The 16,739-nt window shown below is 44.3% G+C and overlaps 1 protein-coding gene across 1 annotated transcript in view; it reads left to right on the top strand.

Annotated features, from left to right (window-relative positions):
- Window positions 1–836: 836 nt before the first annotated feature.
- Window positions 837–16,739, top strand: part of STX16 (syntaxin 16) — a 92,054-nt gene continuing 76,151 nt past the window's right edge. Inside the window, exon 1 of the mRNA XM_075846496.1 lies at window positions 837–921. The gene's annotated coding sequence lies outside the window, so the exon portion shown is untranslated. The remainder of the gene's footprint in view (window positions 922–16,739) is intronic.

The raw sequence follows: 16,739 nt of genomic DNA, 5'->3' as shown, positions 1-16,739 counted from the left end.
CCGTTTAAAGTGTAACTGTACTTTTAAAAAACTTTTGATATGCCATAGTGACATGTCAGAAGTTTTGATCAGTGGGGGTCTGAGCACTGAGAACCCGACTGATCGCTCAAATGAAGCGGCAAAAGTGCTTAGGTGAGCGCTATGCCACTTCGTTTCTGATCAGCTTTCCTCGTGGGCGGTGTATGGGCTCAATGGAAAGTCTTTGAGTCCGTACACTGCTCGCTCGGCTTGCCGATAAAGGCCGATGAGAAACTAAACGGCACAGTGCTCATTTGAGCACTTTGTCAGCTTTGTTTTAACAATCAGTGGGGGTCTCAGTGTTTGGACCCCCACCAATCAAAAATTTTGACACGTCACTATGATATGTCAAACGTTTTTTAAAAGTTTAGTTACACTTTAAGGGAAAAAAAATGTCTGACATGAGACTTGTCAGTAGACGTCATCAGTGGAGGTGTGTTACCCATTGATCGCTAGTACAAAAAGTGCACAACGCCCCTCCGAGCACCGTGCCCCTTCGTCTTCTGACTTGGAGATCTTTGGATCTCCAAGTCTGTAGTCGAAAATTTCCCATTGACTACAACAAGACTACATGTGCATTCCCATTGTAATCAAGGAGGTCAGAAACTCCATAGATAACATTTTCTGACACGTTGTTCTCCCCGCTATACAAGCCTGCCTTTTGTCTATGGAAAGGCATAGACATCTCCAATGGAAAACTTTCAGATCTGGAACACAAGGTATCCTTACGATTCTGGCTACTAAACTTTATTTACGAGAACATGTACAATATCCGACATTAACATAACACATGTATTCCTTGCCCCCATACAGATGAAGGCCTTATTTCATGGTCTTGCAGCTTCATCCTCCCTTGCGTAAGGAAGCTATGGTCCCAGCGGAGGTCTAGAAGGTTTAGTTTGGGTAAGTCTGGCTCTCGTTATGGTCAATGATTCTCTTATCCTTAATGTCCAGTTGATTCATGGTCAAACATTTGTAGAATGATAGTCACAGATGGGAAGAGTATGTTGGGGATAGTAAAAATGTCACTTCAAAGTTTTTCCGTGCTTAATTAATTCCAACTTTTACGTGTTGCTCCAAGTATTATTTATTTCGTCATGGGGACTCAAAAATAGGGGGTATTAAAGGGCCACTTTTTTTCTGTTGCTCCTGCCTCATGGGAGTGGAGTTGTCGGAATGAAGATAAATTTCGGAAAAAGATTATGGACAATCCCTTTAAGTTACTGAACGTTCTGCCTATTGTCTATTGTGATAACAGTGCAAAACAGCCTATCAACTTGCTAGAAACCTCATTATATAATAATAATAATAATAATATATAATAACTCATTATGAAATTCCATACGATTTTAGATTTAGGGTATGTGCAAACGAGAACTGTCTTTTACGTCTGAAAAGACAGACTGTTTTCAGGAGAAAACAGCTGCGTCGTTTCAGACGTAAAAGCTCCTCCTCGCATTATGCGAGGTGTCTTTGACGCCCGTAATCTTGAGCTGCTCTTCATTGACTTCAATGAAAAACGGCTCAAATTACGTTGCAAAGAAGTGTCCTGCACTTCTTTGCCGAGGCAGTCAATTTACGCGTCGTCGCTTGACAGCTGTCAAACGACGACGCGTAAATGACAGGTCGTCGGCACAGTACGTCGGCAAACCTATTAAAATGAATGGGCAGATGTTTGCCGACGTATTGAAGCCCTATTTTCAGGCGTAAAACGAGGCATAATACGCCTCGTTTACGTCTGAAAATAGGTCGTGTGAACCCAGCCTTACAGTCCATAACAGTATATATCCGTGTATGGAAAGGATATTTTTACAATTTCCTCAGCCACTGCATTAAAATGACGAGAAACCCGTTCGGTTAAATGAAAACAGCTTTTGAAGTGTCTGACATCACTGTCTGAGATGGTCCTGAAGACAAAGGTATGAAAACATTTGCAGCCTTGAGGCAGTGGGGACCCTTCACTTAATCCTGCAATACCTCTACCTAGGAAGACCCCCTCACAATTCTTCCATCAACATTCCACAGATGTTCCACATTACGATGATAAATTCCTGTTACCCATATGTATTTTAATCACTCAAATGAAAGTTTGATCTATAGCAAGAACGCCAAGACAGACCCTCCTATACCCACCCTCTGCAACCTGTGGCGATGCCAGCACAACTACCCAGGCCACAGGGTGCAGACTACTGTCCTATGGTATAGGTCGCATGTCTAGGCAGTGTTGGACTGAGATTCCTTGGGCCCACCAGAGGAAATGAATCTGAGGGTCCGTCCTCCATTCATTCGTACATGTGACGTCCACTTTTAATTGCATTGTAATCTTTGTTGTTATCGCTGCACACCCAGGATATATCAATAAGGTCTCGTATGTTATTTGTGAATTATCCCGTAAGAAATAAATCGTAGTGACAAGTGATTGGCTCCTAAGGTAGTTCCAAAAGAGATCGGGACACATTTTACACGCCAGTCTTAATAATCAATTCGCTGGCATAAGATGCGACACATTGAATAAGAGCCGAGCGTCTCTTAATAAATGTGTCGCATATTACCATTATCTGTGCGCCACAACTGTGGTGCAATGACCGCGCCTCATCCATCCAACCTCATCACATAAAATAATCCCCCCCCCCCCTGGGTCCCCTCCGGCTCTGTCTTCATGCCGGGGCTCATTTAAGGTTTTGGCTGATGACGTTGAGTGCCGCGTCACATAGGTACTGGTGCTGCCCGGTGTCAGTACCTTAAATGAGCCGCGGCATTAAATGGGAGCTAGACAAGACCCAGTGGGGAGAAGGGAAGCGGTAAGGTGAGTATAAGGGTATGTTCACACGAGGGCGTCCGTAACGGCTGAAATTACGGGGATGTTTCAGCCTGAAAACATCCCCGTAAGATCAGCCGTAATGGCATGTGCAGGCGCTTGAACGCCGCGTCAATTACGGGCGTAATTGGCGCTGCTATTCATTGGAGTCAATGAATAACGGCTCCAATTACGGCCAAAGAAGTGACAGGTCACTTCTTTGACGCGGGCGTCTATTTACGCGCCGTCTTTTGACAGCGGCGCGTAAATTACGCCTCGTGTGAACAGACAAACGTATGCCCATTGCTTTCAATGGGCAGATGTTTGTCAGCGCTATTGAGGCGCAAAAACGCCCGAATTACGTCAGTAAATAGGCCGTGTGAACATACCCTAATTATTTTTTTATTAATTTCTAAAGACTATTTAATGTGTTGATAGCGGGAGGGAGATAGTCAGATGGAGGGGGCAAGGTATTGGCCCACAGACTGAAATCTATATTTTCTGCTTTAATTTATGCCAGTGTTCTGGCGTAAAACATAGAAAATTTGTTGTTCTGCCGGAGGAAAGTAAAAAGTCGCACGTTTTAGTGCAACTATGATTTACACCAAAATCTGTGACTTCTTTTATGCCAGAAAACTGGCATGAAACTTTTGATAAATTTCCCGCCTTGTCTTTTGCTGCCTGGCCATATTATAGGGGGTGAACACAAGGGGCCTCCAACACCCAACTTTCCTGATGGCCATTTATTATATTATATCTAGCCGAGAAGAGCTGTAGAGGAGGCCACGCGTGCCTGTGGCTTTCCCTCTTGAAATCGAAGGAAGTCACTGGCTTGCCTGTCTTCATAACGCCCATAAACTTTAGCGGAGAGGACCAAGCGCATGAATGGCCACATCTCCTATTTGTGGCTATAATATAGGGTCAGGTAGGGTCCAGGTCCCAGAGGAGGGATGGAGGACGCCACTAAATATTTTGTCCAGTGGCCTCAGACTCATTGTAGTCCGTTATTGTGTCAGAGTCTGGGCTCACCTGGACATAGGGTCAGACTGGCCCAGTACGACCCTGTGTCTAGATAAACCACATTTTTCTATTTTCTATTTAAGTTTTTACAAGATTCTCTGAAGTCAGACAGATAAGCTGGGAAGTAACACAACCAGATCATCGCTGCTCTATATAAGGTTTGTTGTATAAGATGCGGAGTGCATTTAATGTAATCTTTACTGTAAAACCACTTTTAATAGGCCGGGATATAAATCTGCAGGGAGCGTCTTTCTGCTCCATGTGTTTGCTGTGGGCGCTCTGGCTCCCTCCTACACTTCAGTAATATACTGGCAGCACAGACTATATTTATTGTTATTGGATTGTATTTACTATTCATTAATCTGCTGCTCATATTGTAATCAAAAGAAACTTTACAGAAGAGACTTCCTGCTAGATACAGATGCCTCAGAGACAGAGCTCTGTCTGCTGCTGGAGCTTTAGGCTGAGTTCACACGTTGCGGATTTGTCGCAGATTTTGTTGCGGTTTTGACGCAGATCTCACCCTTTTGCATTGCAAAGTGTAAAATCTGCGTTGAAAATTTGCGTCAAATCCGCGACGTGTGAACTCAGCCTTAAAGGGGTATTCCCATCTCGGACACTTATGGCATAGGTGCAGGATGTGCCATAATTGTCCGATAGATGCGGGACCTAGCTCTGGAGCAAGGCCCCTGACCCCCGTCCTACCTTCTGCTGCTGTCGCTGTGTTCCGGCCACTTATTTTACGGAAATAGTTGAGCCCGTTTTGCTATGGGATTTTCGCAACTCCTATAGAAGTGAATGTAAGTTACGGAAACAAGGCAGCACAGCGTAACTCCCATTCACCGCTATAGGAAAACTCAGCTACTTAGTCAACGGCCCGAAGCCAGCATAAGCGGCAAAAGGTAGAACGGGGGTTCAGGAGGCCCTGTTCTAGAAATAAGTGGTACCCGCATCTCTCAGACATATATGGGATATCCTGTGGATATGCCATAAATGTCTGAGATGGGAGTAATCCTTTAAAATGCCCATAAACTCACAATAGCTGTCGGCCTAACGTGAATTTGACCAACAGCTATTCCTTTTGGCTTTCCCATACACATGCCCGCTCGGCTTGGAAGGTATTTTCAATGGGGCGAGGGAATAAACCATTGCCATACCCTTCTGGCATCTGCTTATCTCCCGCAGGAACAAAGGATCGGGGATGTTGAAATCCAATATGCCTGATTCTCCTTTTCCCCAACATCTCCAGTCAGGAAATGGGTCGGGACACCCCCATATACATTAGTCTTTCAGGCTCCACTGAAATCAGGTTGTTCAGTCGACTCTCATCTAATGTGTATGGGCACTTCTAGAAACAGCGCCACATTTGTCCATGGGTCGTGTCTGGTATTGCAGCTCGAGTTCCATTGAAGTGAATGTGGCTGAGCTGCGATACCCCATAGACTACAGTCATGAAAGTAGCATTGCTCCCACAATTCCATGTGCTACTGCCCAGATTCAAACAGAGAGCATCCCATCCAAATGTCCTGTTTTTTTTTTCAGGACTGTCCCTCTAAACGGACCCCAAAAAAGGCGCGGTTTGTTTAAATATGTTCCAAAAAGTGGGCGTTTTCAGGAGATTTGTGATAGGTCAGGGGGCAAGTAGCCTGCAAATAGGGATTCAGTTATTAGGAGGTATGCCAGAGGACCCTTTAGCACTGTTTATCCTGTGCTTACTGGTTCAGGATGCGGTGCAGACCGAATCTCATACAGGCATTGCAGTAGCAGAGAGGCACAGGGTTTGTGGAAAGATGGGTGATAACCTCTGTAATGCCGCAGACTCAGGAGGATAACTCAGGGTCTTTTATTTCCAGGTAAATATATGTACTTTTATTTTAGGCTGGTGAACAGGTGTACAGTACACACGCTTGCTTCGGTATATACGTCCTAGGCCTCTACCGTCATCTGGATATACAGTATATTATGCACACGGCAGTCATGTTGGCTGTTTCGCCCACCGCAGCATGTTCTGTATGTGCTCACCTTCCAGCAGTATTATCATGGCAGAGAGTAAGTAATATTACTAAAAATGATTTGTGTGCTTGTTTTTTTGGGCAAGGCACAAGTCCTAACCACTCTTAATCCACTAATACTGGACTAATTGTGTACTGAGTGCTGCAGCGGCATAGGATTTAATGTTAATGTTATTTCTGGACCGAGGCTCCGCACACGAGGGTATGTTACCGTGGACTGAAATTCTGCCCCTTAGACATTTTCCTATGAAAACATAAATATTCCAAGGATTGCCATCTCCATGTGAAGCCGGGCACATAGCAGGAATCACGCATAGCGTAGGGCTTCGGACTCCAGATTTATTTTACAGCTTAGCACAAACAAGTCATTAACCAGAACTGAACAATTTCCTACTCAGGCTCAAAGACTCAGGCTTGTGTCACCAATATCTTCCTTGCTACTTAGAGGACACTGTAAAAATACTGGAGCTATGGTCTAGAGTGAGGGGTCAGCAACCTTCGGCACGCCAGCTGTTCTGAAACTACAATTCCCAGCATATCCTGACAGCCTTTGGCTGGAATAATAAAGCCTTTGGCCATCAGCTCATGCTGGGAGTTGTAGTTTCACAAACCTGGGGTGCCGAAGATTGCTGACTCTCCAGCCTGATTTATAATGCATTACTTTGCCATTAGGACTATTTTTATCAGTAGTTCCAATTTTAAAGGGACATATCTTCCAACCTCAGGAACGCCCCCATTATCCAATATAAAACTAGAGACAAGTTCTTTGGTGAAAACGTGGTGGAAGCAAGGGTCCTATTCACTTGAGCGCTGCAGTACCAGACAAATACTGAGGACAAGAGTGGTGCTGTTTTTGTGAAAGAAAAAGACCCATAATTTTCTACAACCCCTTAAACAGGCCTGGGTAACATGACTTTATAGTAAAAATCTTATCTAATATACAAGAAGGTTGGTCTGTAGGAGATACTAAAAGACTGCAACATTTCCAGCAAATTATGTTTGGAAATTCGGGATTGTCTGTGAACCAGAGGGGCTACTAGTGAGTATGGAATGTAGGAGATCCCAAGAGGAGATTATATAATTAGAGTCATACATAGAGAATGGTGGGAATCATAGCAAACATAAATAATATGCCCCACACCACATACCGTATCGGGGTCCTGGTGCCCTCATCCCATTTTCCACTTCCTTGTTTGCTACAACATCTATGTGCAGACCATCCTTAGGATCTTATGGTGATCTAAGTTCGGTTCAGTTGCACCCCGATTGTTGCGGCCGTAATGTGGACAGTAAAATGCAGCCGTGTAAAACCGGCTGTGTAGAAATAACTATGCTGGACACATGCACAGAAGACCAAGTTTTCTACTGCGAGAGTGGAAGTAGCCAAAAGTGTGGAAACCCTTAAAGGCTATGTAGACCGTTGAAAGGTATTTAAAAATAAAATAAAAGGTCAGTCTGTGATTGGTTCAACTTTATAATTAGTTTTTATTAAAAATATTTTTTTCTTTCTGAGATACAGCTGCTTTGTATCTTGTATACAGAGCAGGTGTATAATTCGCTAAATCCTGTTCCTGTCAGGTCAGTTGGACTGACGGGTTCAGTGACAACAGGTCCTGCGTGTTTCTGACACGTAGGATCCACCTGTTATCCATCACATCTAAGTTCATAATTTAAATGTGATAGATTACAGGTGGGTCCTGTGTATACAGGATACAAAGCAGCTGTATCTTAAAAAGTAAAAATAATTTTTAATAAAAACTATTTAGAAAGTTGCACCAAACACAGACAGACCTTTTATTAACAAAAATAAATAAAAATGCCTTTCAAAGGTTTACATAGAACGGAGAAAACAATGAGATACGATTGTTCCACTTTCTTATAGCCATTTATATGAATGAAGGGATGGAATTAACATTTATGTATTGACCCTAAATTAATATTTTATGGTCCCAAAGTTGGTGACCGTGATGCTTTGGAGCAGCCTGAGCAGGTCTTCCATCATGGCCAGTAGATCTTCTTACTATTTGGGGGAAGGAGAGTGACAAGTGTTACGAGCTCCAGCCATGCGTTGTCACAATTCGCCCCCTCCCTGTTATACATAGGGACCTGCTTTCATCCATAGTGGACAATCTGAATACCTTGTCCAGGCCGTGTAGATTTTTTGCAGAATTACATTTTTCAGGTCTGCAATTTGACATAACCAGTGATGAGTAATTGAGAAAGAACACAAAGTCCTCAATACTTCATCTCAGATTAGCAATTCTCCTGCTCCCGGCATATGGTCATGTATAAAAAACAAATGTTTATTTCCAGGGTCTGCACATGTTCATGGTTTACATGTCAGGAGTTATTTCAGTCTCTCTCCGTTGAACGTGATTATTGGGGAGACTGTGGATTCCGCTGTGCACAAGACATGGGTTTGAGTCCGAAGTGTAACACAAGATGAATCCACAAGATTTTGCCTGTGGTGCTAATCTGCATACCAAATGTAACCCTACAGGGAGCACATATCTTCTCATGAGTACAATATGTCTGCATAATACATGTGAGGAGGATGAATAGTACAGATGAAGCACACTACACTAATATATTGCAGATGAATGTGGTTTATTGGGAATATTTTATAAGAGAACTCCAAAAAACCATTAACATAAAGCCACACAGAGCGGCACTGACCCAGCTGCGATACGGCCAACAACCATGTCGGTGCCATGGCTGTCAAATAGCCTGTTAATGGCCACGCGTTTCGAGTAAAACAGACCTTTACCTGAAAAATTGTGTGGCCATTAATTAATACACCCTTTAGGGCCGTACGATTTTGTAAGTAAAGTGCCGTTTTACCCACCACAACATGCGGCCATGAAAAGGCTATTTGACAGCCGCACCGAACATGGTGCCAGCATGGTTGGTGGCCGGGTCAGTGCCGCTCTGTGTGGCCTTACCCTTATAACCATTAGGCCTCATTCACACATTGCAGATTTGATCAGTAGTTTGCACCAGTATTTTGAAGCCATAACCAGGACTGGATCTTAAACAAAGGGGAATATAATGGAAAGATTTATACTTGTTCTCTTCTTTGCATTCACACCCAGGTTTTGGTTTGAAAATACTGATGGAAAATACTGACCAAATCTGCAATGTGTGAATGAGGCCTCATAACTACCATTAATCAGATGAGTACTAGCTGTGTCCTATACTGCACCAGGCAGATCATTGAGGCTGGGTTTCTAAGACGTGGTCAAAATTAGATTTTTTTGCAACGATTTGGGACCATTTTGCTGTGATTTCATGAAAATCTGTAATATCCGGCAAAATCGTGTGCCCATTGGGCAACACTTTGTGGGACCATACCTGGCTGGGAATGCCAGGAGCAAACATGGCCACAGCTCTGGGCCCTCAACTATTATGAGCTTTCAGGGGCCTGCCACTTACCTAACAGGTTGATCTACAACATATAGTAGACACCTATATATGGATATATAAATGTCAGGGTATTCTCTCCCCACCCTCCCCACGTCACTTCCCTTCCTACCCCAACACAAAAATGAGGGGGAATGGAGATCTCTAGCCAAAGAGCCACCCTAGCTAGGATAAGTTTATATTTGGCTCTTTACCCCTAAGGGTATGTTCACACGGCCTATTTACGGACGTAATTCGGGCGTTTTTGCCCCGAATTACGTCTGAAAATAGCGCCTCAATAGCGCTGACAAACATCTGCCCATTGAAAGCAATGGGCAGACGTTTGTCTGTTCACACGAGGCGTATATTTACGCGCCGCTGTCAAATGACGGTGCGTAAATAGACGCCCGCGTCAAAGAAGTGACCTGTCACTTCTTTGGCCGTAATTGGAGCCGTTATTCATTGACTCCAATGAATAGCAGCGCTAATTACGGCCGTAATTGACGCGGCGCTCAAGCGCCTGCACATGCCGGTACGGCTGAAATTACGGGGATGTTTTCAGGCTGAAACATCCCCGTAATTTCAGCCGTAACGGACGCCCTCGTGTGAAAATACCCTAAGGCTGGGTTCACACAACCTATTTTCAGACGTAAACGAGGCATATTATGACTCGTTTTACGTCTGAAAATAGGGCTACAATACGTCGGCAAACATCTGCCCATTCATTTGAATGGGTTTGCCGACGTATTGTGCAGACGACCTGTAATTTACGCGTCGTCGTTTGACAGCTGTCAAACGACGACGCGTAAATGGACTGCCTCGGCAAAGAAGTGCAGGACACTTCTTTGCCACGTAATTTGAGCTGTTCTTCATTGAACTCAATGAAGCACAGCTCAAGATTTACGAGCGTCTCAGACGGCTCGCAAAATGCGAGGAGGAGCATTTACGTGTGAAACGAGGCAGCTGTTAACAGTCTTTTCACACGTAAATGCCTCTCATCGTGTGAACATACCCTAAGGGTATGTGCACACACACTAATTACGTCCGTAATTGACGGACGTATTTCGGCCGCAAGTCCCGGACCGAACACAGTGCAAGGAGCCGGGTTCCTAGCATCATACTTATGTACGATGCTAGAAGTCCCTGCCTCGCTGCAGGACAACTGTCCCGTACTGTAATCATGATTACACTACGGGACAGTTGTCCTGCAGCGAGGCAGGGACTCCTAGCATCGTACATAAGTATGATGCTAGGAGCCCGGCTCCTTGCACTGTGTTCGGTCCGGGACTTGCGGCCGAAATACGTCCGTCAATTACGGACGTAATTAGTGTGTGTGCACATACCCTAAGGGTATGTTCACACGGCCAAATTTCAGACGTAAACTAGGCGTATTATGCCTCGTTTTACGTCTGAAAATAGGGCTACAATACGTCGGCAAACATCTGCCCATTCATTTGAATGGGTTTGCCGACGTACTGTGCAGACGACCTGTTATTTACGCGTCGTCGTTTGACAGCTGTCAAACGACGACGCGTAAAAATACAGCCTCGTCAAAAGAAGTGCAGGACACTTCTTTGGACGTTTTTGGAGCTGTTTTCTCATTAAGGGTATGTTCACACGGCCTATTTACGGACGTAAATCGGGCGTTTTTGCCCCGAATTACGCCCGAAAATAGCGCCTCAATAGCGCTGACAAACATCTGCCCATTGAAAGCAATGGGCAGACGTTTGTCTGTTCACAGGAGGCGTATATTTACGCGCCGCTGTCAAATGACGGCGCGTAAATAGACGCCCGCGTAGAAGAAGTGACCTGTCACTTCTTTGGCCGTAATTGGAGCCGCTATTCATTGACTCCAATGAATAGCAGCGCTAATTACGGCCGTAATTGACGCGGCGTTCAAGCGCCTGCACATGCCGGTACGGCTGAAATTACGGGGATGTTTTCAGGCTGAAACATCCCCGTAATTTCAGCCGTTACGGACCCCCGCCGTGTGAACATACCCTGACTCCAATGAACACAGCTCCAAAAACGGACGTAAAAAACGCCGCGAAAACGGCGTGAAAACGCCGCGAAAATTCGAGTTGGTAAAAAAACGTCTGAAAAGCAGGGTCTGTTTTCCCTTGAAAACAGCTCTGGATTTTCAGACGTTTTTGTTGACTACGTGTGAACATACCCTTAGAGCTCAGGCACATGACTGTTGTATTCTTCAGTGTCCTATTCGTTTTTTTTTGCGGATAGCATATGGAATCATTCATTTCTATAGGGCCATGCCATTATTTTGCGTATCCATGTATCCGTTCGCAAAATTATAGAACATGTCCTACTCTTGTCCGTGTTTGCGCTCCGTCTCACCAATTCTAGTGCATCGGTCCGAAATAAAAAAAAACGGACAGCACACAAAAGCCACTAGGATCCGTGTTTTGTGGTCATGTGCATGATGCCTAAGCATTCTGGTCTTAAAATGGCCCCTAATACATTAAAGCCAAGTCCAAATGACAATTTAGGCAAAAAGTACAATATACAAAGTTTGCAGAATTACTCAAGCATTATACAATGTAATGATATGTTTTTGATTATTTCAATATGGAAATAATTAGAACCAATAAAAACAATAAGCACAAAGTAAAAATGTGTACAAATGTTATTATGTAAAACAAATTTAAATAGATGGAATCCCTAAATGATGACATTTTGCCAGGCTGCAGCCACCACTTGAGGGATCTCACGTTATATGGATGGAGACTACATTGAGAGCTGTAAAAGTCTGTCTGCGGTGAGCTCCTTCTATTGGCGGCTGCAGGCAAATGCTTTTACTGCAGGGTTAGGCCTTCTCTCCTCCATGGGCCTTATAGCAGTCGTGTGGTCTCCCTCTATGCCAGGGTATAGGTATACCACTGGTGACGACTGTATTTTTCCCTATTCCATTAGAACGCATCTATGATCGGTGACTCCAGCTTAGCTTCAGTGTCTAATGGGACTCTGAGATTCACCTACTGTCTCTTCGGGCTACTGCTTTCACCCCCGTGATCGAGCATGAGCCCTGATGCCCACTTATTCTTTATGCCACTGCCGGAGAAAGCCGAGCGCTGTACCCGGCTATATACTAAGGCAAACGAGCCACTGTTACGAGTGTCACCAGAGAATTGGATTCTCTAAGATGCAATCGGTTTGCCGCTGGCTAGACTGGGGTGCGGAGACTTTGGAATCTCCCTGTTCTTCACCCTGCGTGGTATGATTTTTTGTTGTTGGATTCCCAGGTCTCGAACCCAAAAAATAGTCACCGATTGTCGGCGGGTGTACTGTAGCAAAGTGAGGAATGTAGCAAGGGGTCGCCAACGGATTAGTAGTCAACAAGTAGTAAGCCAAAGAATGAGACAGAACCAAAGTCAGGAGTCGAAAACAGGAGTAGAATGACAAATCCAAAGGGCAAGACAGGAGAGTAATCCAGGAACAAGGCCGAGGTCAGGATCAAAGTCTAAAAAGAAGTCAACAGCAATAGGAAGAATAGCCAAACAACTGAAGCCAAACGGACACCATGAAGCTTCTACATTAAAGGGGTTGTCCCAAGATTAAATGTTATCCCCTATCTACAGGAAAGGTGATACCACACCGATCAGTGGGGGTCCGACTGCTAGGACCCCCACCGATCACGAGAACCTCCGAATGAATGCGCACTGCCACTCCACTCGCTGTCTATGGGACTGCCAAAGATAGCCGAGTACAACGTGTGGCTTTTTCCGGCAGTGCCATAAAGAATGAATGGAGCAGCAGGACCCCCATTTTCGTGATCAGTGGGGGTGACAGTGGTCAGACCCCCACTGCTCAGCATGTTATCACCTATCCTGTGGTGAGGGGATAACATTTAATCTTGGCACGTCTTTAAATAGGCTTCCAGACCTGATGTCATCAGTGGCCATCGGATGTCATTGCAACTAGACGCAGCCAGCAGATAGAAGGGGGATGCCACAGACTTGTCGCTGAAGTCGGGTGAGGTGAGTAACTGCCACAATAAGGGGTTGTCTGGAGATCTGATTTTTCAAAGCATATTGCACTCCCTTAGGCCCCATGCACACGACCGTAAAAATCGTCTGTAATTGCGGACCGCAATTACAGACGCATTCACTTCTATTGTCCATGGACATCTTCCGTTTATTTATGGGAAGGTGTGCGGGCCATAGAAAGCCGCTGCAAAAGATGGGACATGTCCTATCTTTTGCTTTTCTGTCCGCGGCTGGCCATGCCCGTGTGCATGAGGCCTTACTCTAGGGTTTTACAACCAAGACCAGGGACTGTACTGTTAAAGCAATACAGGTTGACACAGTAGGCTAATATTTGTTTGGCCGTAATCCAGATGAAGTTGACGCACCATTTTATAGTCACACAAGGTCAAACAGGCAGTAGGTATTAGTGAAACAAGGCCAGAGTCTTCACTGTAAGTCATTTGTATCACCGCAATGTGCAGCCAGAGCAAAGAAATGGTTTCTGTTTCAGCCAACCTCGTAACTCACTTTGGCGGCCATGAACATTCTTGTAAATATTATGATCAATCAGGTCTTGAAGGTGGAATCCCATAAAACAAAGAATCCATAATTGTCTGTTGTCAATCCAAAAGGTGAAACATCTGAAAAGTTTTTGGAACCGAAAGGGAAAATGGAAAGTTGTTTTTTTTACTGTGCTGAGCAGCCAGAAGGCTCCATCCAGTAGTATGGGAGGTCCGCACCCTGCCAGAGACAAGGGAAGAGCCAGGAGCAACTCATTCACGATCCAAACTCAAGTCAAACTGTTTCTGTGGACGTTTTAATAGACATGTATCTATTTTGGAGTGGGCAGTTATGTGTTTTATATGGATAGAGCTATGTCCCAGCACAAATATCATTTCCAGAACAAATATTAATATGTAACTATGTTTTTGTAGGGTTTTTTCCACTTAAAGAAGAGGTGTTGAATACAGTACATGTCATCTACAGTGTGTATGATTTTTTTTTCTATACATGTAAATGGTCTGTCAAGGTCCCTGACCAGAACATAGTGTGGGGGCTATCTATATTGTTATTGAAGGAAGGGAAAAGACAAGAAATAAAACAAAACATAAAACTATATAGCTACAATATTATATTAAAAGCAGTAGCACAATCACAAAATAAAAATCCACATAGTGCACAAATAAGAATACTATGTAGTATCCAAATAATGATTATCCTAAGGGGGGAACAGAACTCCAAATATTGGAAGCTCCCATGGCTTTTGACCAACGTCGGACTGGGGTTCCTTGGGCCCACCAGAGGAGATGATTCTGAGGACCCACCCTCCATCCATATAGAACATGTACATGTCCACTTTTCATTTCATTATAGTCCTTGATGTTATCATTGTACACGCAAGATATATCATCAATAAGATCTATTAGGTTATTTGTGAATAATCTAGTAAGACATAGACCTTAGTGGCAAGTGATTGGCTCCAAAGAGCTCCAAATGAGGTTGTCTTCTGATGGACCTTTAAGACTCATTATTGTGTTAGAGCCTGGGCCCACCAGAGGATCCTCTGGTTCTCTGGTGGACCAGTCCGACCCTGCCTTTGTCCCTTTTGCCCTCCATATATACCAACCCTGCATGAATGGGTCCATATGATGTCAACTGCCTATCCATCTATTAATAGTGTTTTTATTATGGCTTTCTAGAAGAGAACTACTAGTGCCAGCATGTTGTCACCACCCTTACCCCACATAGACATAGTAATGAAAGGAGACAGATTTCTTCTAGCCTAACTAGAGGTCCTCCCCAGGTTTGGAGAAGTTTTAACATGGTGCCAATCACATAGTATCATAGTCCCAAAGCGACTAGGAGTTGTTGTTTTTTAATCCCTATGCTATATTTATTCATTGACTTAATCTCTTAAAATGTATCACGTCATTGTGTGTTGTGTATGCAATGTTTTCCTTTCCGACACAAACATTGTCCGTCGTCCAATTCATCGTTCCATCCAGTTTTTTTATATTAGTGTAATAAGTTGCAGCTCTGAACTGGGGGAAACATGTTGTCTAATAAATGTATTTTGTCATTCCAATAATGGAGCACATTTAAGACACTGATCAAACCTGGTAAGAGACTGTGCTAATTTTTTAATGGTCTATAGCCATGGTGGCCACATTGTGGCTTTTGGAGGCACATGTGGCTCCTGGGCTCAAGGATTCCCACCACTGTCATGGAGCACCACACATCACATATCAACCATATGACTCTTCTGCCCAACAGGACTTATTAGGAACGTATGTTCCTAATAACAGAGTAGATTCCAATGCAGGACGATGGAGAAGATTAGTGTGTTGTATTGTAGGGGTACTACTATGTGACTGGCACAAGGTTATGGATTCTTGTGGTCTGCTGTTTGCCCTGCAATGCCGCATGGCACTGCAGCGTGGAATATCGGCATGGAGGCACCATTGTGTAGGTACTATGTGGCCCTAGTGTTGAGACTGTTGTAAGAACCACAATTCGGAACAATTCAGGGTTATCATTGGCCTCACAAGCTCCGGGCCCTCAGAGAACACTATTATCTTGAGATTACAACCAGAGTTGAGGAAGGTTGCTCCGGCTTGTGCACCTATACATCCATGATCAAGGCTTTTCAGTGCCATATAGCGACTATTGTCTCACTCAAAAGGCAGTTAGCCTGCCATCCCTGGTGCATAGTATAGAGATGTTCATCATGAGTCATTTTAAACAATGAGTTGCAGACACCGCTCTGGAGTTGGATTATAGGGATGGCAAATGGAGCACGTGCCATGGGACATCCACCACCGTGAAGACTGAGGAAGTGGAGAGGTGGCCATGCATGCTTGCCTCTTTAAAAGTCTAGGGGAGTCGCTGGTTCGACTGTGTTCGTAACTTTCATAGACTTTAGTTGATAGGGCCACACACATGTGCGGACATCTCTCCTATAGATGGTATGTGGCTGTGAGAGTGGATCAGGTTGGGTACGGGTGTCAGAGTTGGGATGACGACCCCCAACAAATTTGGCATGTGACATTACTGATCAGTCTGCCCCTCTCTAGAAGTCATATCTAAAGAAAGAAGCACTGTTCTGACCCACAGTCCTCTTGAAGGTGAACAGCTTTTATATCCTCCGATTTCCTTCCGCTTGTGTCTGGCAACAGTGTCTGTAATTCAATATATGTTGTGTTATTTACCGTTACTTTAGCAATTTGCATTCTTAGTCCTTAAAAATGCTTTCAATGGAATTTGCAATCCAGAGATCATGGAGGAGGCAGTGGGAAGCTGATGAATGGTCTTTGTAATGGGGTTGGGGGGGGTCTGTGGAATTGTCGGACAGTAAAAGCCGGAGTCGTGAGTTCTAATTAAGGTTTGGCAGAATGAGCTTTCCCTCTGTGCCCAGTGAACCGCTTCCTTCCTGCACAAGAATTATTTATTGATAAAATGAAAGAAGCAATGGACTGACACATAAAATGAGTCGGCTCTGAGGGCTTCCAAGCA

The sequence above is a fragment of the Rhinoderma darwinii genome, chromosome 13, assembly GCF_050947455.1.
Source record: "Rhinoderma darwinii isolate aRhiDar2 chromosome 13, aRhiDar2.hap1, whole genome shotgun sequence".
Taxonomy (NCBI): domain Eukaryota; kingdom Metazoa; phylum Chordata; class Amphibia; order Anura; family Rhinodermatidae; genus Rhinoderma; species Rhinoderma darwinii.
The sequence above is the reverse complement of the archived record's forward strand: the minus strand, read 5'-3'. Positions and strand labels throughout refer to the sequence as shown.